A 7,150-nucleotide genomic window follows, 5' to 3' on the forward strand; every position below is an offset into this window, starting at 1 on the left:
TACTGAACTTTCTTGAGTCATACGACTGAATAAGTTCTATGGATCATGACTTGACTGAGGATATCGTGAAAACATAACACTCGCTCTAGGCACACATCTAAATTTGTCGGGTACAAGTACCCCCAGGACTCGATGAAAAGAAACTAACAAAACATGACTTTCTTAAATACATGACCCACATCACAATTCATAATTCAATTATTGAGGCATTTTATCAAACATATGATATGCATAAACTTGTACATAAAGGGGGATTTTATATTATCATACTAGTGTGGTACTTTTCTTTCACATAGGCATTTAATCAAACACATGGGGAGAATGCTTTGGTTATACCATCATCAACACATCTAATAATCATGAATACATCAATCAACTTGTAATTTGAAAGGAGTTTATCATGATTTTTATGCTATTCTTCATATACTAGGGTCAAGGATTGAAATATGTAATTTAAAACATGAATCAACACCACACAGCATCATGAACATGAATTTACATTTAATCCATCATAAATATTCATAAATATACAAATCACGAATTTTGGAAAGAGATTCTTGAGCTTCAAGGGTGAAAGAGACCTATAAATCAACGCATGACATACCTTAGTTCTTGATTTAGCGAAGATTGACGAAGAGACTTTCTTGAAATTAAATCCCCAATTGAAAACCTAGCTTGTTCTTGAGAGAAAATTGAGAGAAACTAGTATATTTTGGGTTCCAAATAGCTGAATCTCATGTTAAAGGGTTTAAATAGGGGTGGAAAATTGACCCTTTTAACCCTGGGTGTGTCTTTTAATTTCAGTGAAATTTTTTCGAATTGGACCCCTGGTGTGACGCGGTGTTATCGCGTCGTGTCACTAGAATTTGACAACTGGGAAATTGAGGGATGGCGCGACGCGGAGCCATCGCGTTACTACTTCATTCGTGACCTGGAAGTTTGGCACGACATGGAAAAATTGCATTGAGACTCTAGGAAAAGGACAATTGCCATTTTAGTTTGTGGCGCAGCACGCCACTGACTAATATGGCATTGTTTTACGACGGAAACTTAAAATAGTCATAACTTCTTACCCGGTTATCGAATTTAGGAAAATTTTATATCGATGGAAAGCTTATTGAATTTCCAACATGACAAAAAGTGAAAATTTTAAAAATTTCCCATGGAATAAACATCATTCAATTTAGAAGCTAATACTTGACATTCTCAGAACGAAATTAGTTAGAAAACTTTGGGGTATTACATTAGGACTGAATCCACAACCATTGTTAGTACCCATGGCACTATACTAGCACCCTTCTAACTAGGGTCACAGGTTGGACCTTGATCAGCTCATACTGGGGCATGTCGGTTAGATGATACCTCCCACAGTTTCAGTTTCAGTACTCTGTTTAGAATTTAGTTCAGTCTTGCTTGACCATACCAGATAATTTATCAGTTACTTAGTTACCAGATTTCAATATTTTAGTTTATAGAATATTTTAGAACTTGTTTTATGCTTAGTCATGCATCCTCAGTCTTTACAGTTTATATGTGTTCTTACTCAGTACCTCATGCTATACATTCAGTCAGTTATTACGTATGCACATGAACACATGCATATCAGCCTTACCTCATTTAGCATACCAGTAAATTTAAAGTACTTATCGAATACTCATTTTTTGCGCTATGATATCTTATATCATATGTTCAGACTCTTGGATTCTCGATTGTACTTAGATTTTCTAGTGCATCCACAGTAGCAGTCGTGGTGATTCTTTATCCTTCGGGGATGAGTTATCTTATATTTAGTTATGTTAGTCAGTCTGAGTTAGTTGAGGGCTTGTCCCATCAACTCCACAGTCAGACAATTTAGAGGCTTTCCACTAGTACAGACAGTCAGTCAGTTTTTAGTTGTTATTATCAGTCATTTTATCAGTATTATCAGTATTGTTTTACAGATATTATCAGAACTATGATTTAAAACATTATGGCATTTTTTAGTTAAATTTAGCATATGATCTTTTGTTATCAGTTATACCCGGTGCTCACAATAGGTACTAATATCATGGATTAGCTTGTGGTCACCTATGACTGTAAGCACCATGTGGCGTCCAGGGTGTACTCTCGGGGCGGTACAATAGGATAGAGAAGTGTTGTTTGTCTCCTCAATTGATGCAAGCGTCGCTTAGGTTCGGGATATGTTTCAACCAAATCCCTTTACCTTATCAGCTTGATATTCAGACCTCTACCCGCAAGTTCAATAGCTAAAACCAAGTCGTCAGCACTTATCAAACAAAATAGTAAAATTAAAAATCAAAAGGTTGCTAATTTTTAAATCACTAGCAACGAGACCAAAAAATTATTGCGTCTTACTGCACACGTAAGTGTACGTGGTTACCCAAGTAGTAAAGTGACTTTTACAAGCTGAATATCAATCCCACAAGGACTTGGTGATTAGCAAACTATCCAATTCTATCGTTACTAATAAGATTAAATAAATGTGTGTTTGTAACAAGAGTATGAGCTTTGTAATTATAATTAAGTAAAAATAAATAACAATGATGTGATGTTTGAATTGTAAACATTATGTGAAGAGTTACAGGATTGAGGCATTTGCTTCACAGTCATGCATAACTATTATTTCTAACCGACGTTGGTGTTTATCATGATTATTAATTTACGAGGTTGATAGTATAACCCGATGATGGTAACCCTCTAAGTCATCTACCCAAATTAAGCTCACAACTACATCGTTGAGCAAGGAAGTGAGTCTTAACTTGATTGCATTAAGGTATATTCCCATTTCATTAGTTAAATGGGGGTTTAGGTATATCTCTGTCCTAACCATAAATCATCCTTTAATAATTAGTACCTAATGATTAAAGACCTGATCCATGCTCCTTACATTCTTTATTTTGTCCCTCCACTCCTATAGTTAGTTACGTTTTGGGACTTAGATTTATCCTAAAGTTCATGACACTTTAGTAAAGTGAAACAAAAATGCAAGAACAATCACATGACTTGATAAACATATAAATCAACAATCAAATCATAATTATACAATGATGTCCATATCCTCAACCCTAGAATGAGGGTGTGTAGTCACTCATAGTCTTACAAAGAATCACAATAATGGAATTCATAAGTAAAAGCTACACGAGAACTAAAGTAAACAAGAAAAACACTATTTGAAGCCTCCCCGTATGTTTTATCTCTCCCAAGTCATACCAAAGTAAGAATAGAAGCTAAGTGTCATATTTATAGAATAAGTTTTTCCCAAAAATACACAAGGCCATGGCACTCTCTTATTGTGTGGCTCAGTAGGTGTGACACACTCTTATCGCACACCTACACCATTTCTTGTACTTTATTTTGTGGCTAACCCTGTAGCACGTCAAAATTATGGTAAACTACTATTTTGGTGCTCCCAACTCTTCCAAACATGCTATTTAACCTTGAGCTATGACTTTGATTGCATCACATCTCAATCTTGATTAGTTTTTGGCTTCAATCCTTGCATTCTCTAGCTTGAAGAGCTTTATTTGTGCACTTCTGAATTCATTGTTCACACCAAGCTTGCTCCTTATTTCTTTACCCGTTGTGGATAATGTATGGCTTTATTCATCAGCTAAATCATCTCTAATATACTCCTGCAACAACTCATCATAAGTATACATAAAACTTATCAACACTATACAAGAACAAACATAACTTAGGCTGGTTTAACTAGTTATCCCATCAAACCATTCCTTGGATATTTTACTCTGTATTGATTCAATTGAACTATAAACCACCTAAACATGAGGCTTATCATAGAATTAAATGAACACGCACGTTATACTCCAATAAGCACATTAAGTTATCCTCAAAACTAAACTAAACGCATATAAAAAATAAATCTTAGGCGTATAAATACGCCTAAGATCAATGCCTTGACACCTGCAAGTTAACTGAATTACCAGGTTCAGGGTGCATATATACCTGGAATGAAAATCGTAAAATTAGTGGAATATTTTCAAAAACATATTGGGGTTTTATAAATGGTGAATGGTTAAATGAGATGCCAACCCATGTTGTTAAATTCCTACCTGAAGATGTGAGACCATAGTCCAATCCATGTCACTATGTAGGGTCTACAAAAAATGAAGATTAACTTTTAGAAATTGTAATGTATGAGCAAGCACTCATCATTTGAAACTGTGGTAAAGAGAAAATGGGATGAACGCATACAGGAGTTTACCATATATGAAGTTGTACACCCATATATGAAGTTGTGAAGTAATTAAAGAAGCTCAAATATAAGCTAAGGGAGTTTCACATAGAGCACTTCAATAGTATTATAAATGAAGCAAAACAGGCAAGAGAGAAAATGAGACTTGTCCAGGCTTAGCTACAATAAAAACCCCTAAATCTCACTTTATAGATGGAGGAAAGGGATGCTATTAGGAATTTTAAGAGGTTGAATTACATGGCAGAGATGACTTTACAAAAAAGTAGTAAAACTACATGGGTTAAGCTTGGGGATGATAATACCTAATACTTTCATTCTATTATTAAACAAAGGAAGTTGATGATGGTAGTAACTCAGTTACATGATGAGCAGGTGCAGTGAAAGCATGAACCTAAATAAATTATTGATATATTTGTGAATTTTTATTAGAAAATGTTGGGAGAAATTGGAGGGGCAAGAAAGAAGGCATATCAAAGATTATTTAGTAGAGATCACACTTAACAATTGAACAACAATTGAGCCTACTTAAATAATATACCAGAGAAAAGGTGAAACTAGCAATGATAAGTATCAATCAAAATTAAAGCTCAGGACCAGATGGTTTTGGGAGTGGTTTCTTCAAGGAGTATTGGAAAATGACAGGGCAACATGTGACTGATGCAGTACAAGAAAATCTGGAGAATGGGAAAATGTTAAAGCAACTCAATGCCACAGTTATTAATTTTATTCCTAAGGTTACTAAACCAGAAAATATAGGCCAGGTTAGACCAATATCTTGTTGTAATATAATCTATAAATGCATCTCCAAGATCCAATGTAAGAGGCTAAAAACAAAGTTACCTTTACTGGTCAATATCTCCAAAGGTGCCTTTGGACAAAGTAGGTCTTTATTGTATAATGTACTAATGTGCCACGATAATTTGAGACATTATAATAGGAAACATCTGCTAGATATTTAATGAAGATAGACTTAAAAAAACTTATGACATGGTGAGATGGAAATTTATTGAGGAGATGTTGCATGGGTATGGCTTTCCACCTAAGTTTGTGCAATTGGTAATGGTGTGTGTCACAACAACAAAATTCTCACTGAAATTAAATGGTAAAACTCATGGATATTTTGAAGGAAAGAGGGGTTTAGGGCAAGGGGACCTTATTTTCCCTTTGTCGTTTGTCTTGGTAATGGAGTATTTATCCAGGACCTTGCATCAATGAGTAAACTGCCTAATTTTAGTAATCACCCTATGTGTATAAGGCCAAGAATTAACACATATGGTGTCTAAAGATGACCTCATGGTCTTCTGTAAAGGTACTATGTCATCTATTAAAAGGGTAGTAGAAGCTTTGAGACATCTTTCCTACGTAATTTGCTTGGAGGCAAACACAGATAAATCAAATATCTTTTTAGCTGGAGTTGAGGAAAACATACTTTTGGAGATCTTGCAGTTAACTGGATTCAACTTAGGATCATTCCCAATAAGGTACTTGGAATTACCTCTGTCACCCAAGAAATGAATCAAAGTTGAATATCATCAATTGTGTTTGAAGATCATAGACAAAATCAGAGCAGTATCTACAAGGCATCTTTATTACACACGGAAATTACAAGTAATAAACACGGTTTATTCTCTCTACAAAAATTCGGGTGCCCTGCGTTCATGTTGCCCCAATCCATCTTAAAAGAGGTTGATAAAAAATATAGGGAGTCTTTGTGAAGAGAACTGATGAGAAGAAACTTTTTCTTGTGGCTTGGGTTAAGCTCTGCCAGCCAAAAAAAGTATGGTGGTTTGAATATTAGAGAAAGTAAGCTATGGAATGTATCTGTTGGGAGAAAGTTAATATGGATGATCATGGAGAAAAGAGATCTACTTGGGGTTAAGTTGGTGAATGGTATATATATGAAGGATGAAGATAATTTCTGGACAACATATCTACCTCTAGATAACAGTTGATACTAGAAATAACTTCATAAGTTGAAGGGAAAGATGATAAGTTTATACACTAATGGTCACTTCTTTCTAACTAATAATGGAAGGTATTCTATCTCAAGGGGATAGTTGTCCCTACTACCTTCTGAAACTAAATTGTTTGGTGCTGATTTAATATGAAATAAAGTTAACCTGCCTAAACATAGTTTCATACTGTAGTTAGAAACTCTAGGTAGACTACTCACTAAAGATGGGATGGAGAGCATGACATTGCTTGTGCCAACAAAGAGTGTGTGTGTTGTGTACAGAGGATAAAGAGAAAGATTTTATACACATGTTCCAGCAATGCATATCGACGAAGGAGGTATGACTAGTTGTGAGGCCTGCTTTGGAGTCCATTTTAGATAGGGCATAAGAGAGATTGTACAGATGGTGGCTAGGAAATAGTGTGAAGTACAGTTAAGAAGATCATGATGCCAGTATATGGAGCTACAATCTATCAAATTTGGTATGATAGAAGTATGAAAATATTTCAAGAAGTAATTGCACATACTTAGTTATATAAAAGGTAAAGAATGTAATTTGGGAAAGGTTAGAGTTGCTGGAAAACACTAAGAAGGGTAGACAGTTTGCATATTTGACTTAAGCAATTTGTCACTAGATGTTTCTTTATTCTGAGGCTCATTGAGGATTGACAACCTCCCTATGAAGGGGTCAATATCATCGGTGCTCCTTAGGTGTATTTTTTTTTATTGCTTGGTATTGTAATAGTTCACTTTTTACTGCCCAAAAAAAGTCTAAAACTACAGGAAAAAATATTCGAAGTTGATCTTGGTAATGTAGGCAAAAATGTTCCATGTTTGACTTTGACAAGAGCACATTTCAAATGAAATCATTTGAGTCAAATACACATTCTCAACTTTAGTCATAGAAGTTGTCTCCAAAGCAAATAAACTTACAAATTTTAAATTTTGAGTAAATTACTTCATACCACTACTTAACTTATCAT

General features: G+C 34.8%; 1 long non-coding RNA gene across 1 annotated transcript; it reads right to left on the bottom strand.

Moving 5' to 3' along the window:
* Positions 1-3,056: 3,056 nt before the first annotated feature.
* Positions 3,057-6,888, bottom strand: LOC107872387. The gene is made up of 3 exons (XR_007055676.1): positions 5,643-6,888; positions 4,071-4,115; positions 3,057-3,632 (listed from the first exon to the last, which is right to left on the bottom strand). It is a non-coding gene; the product is annotated as an uncharacterized LOC107872387 (long non-coding RNA).
* Positions 6,889-7,150: the final 262 nt, after the last annotated feature.

The sequence above is a fragment of the Capsicum annuum genome, chromosome 5 (genome assembly GCF_002878395.1).
Source record: "Capsicum annuum cultivar UCD-10X-F1 chromosome 5, UCD10Xv1.1, whole genome shotgun sequence".
NCBI lineage: Eukaryota > Viridiplantae > Streptophyta > Magnoliopsida > Solanales > Solanaceae > Capsicum > Capsicum annuum.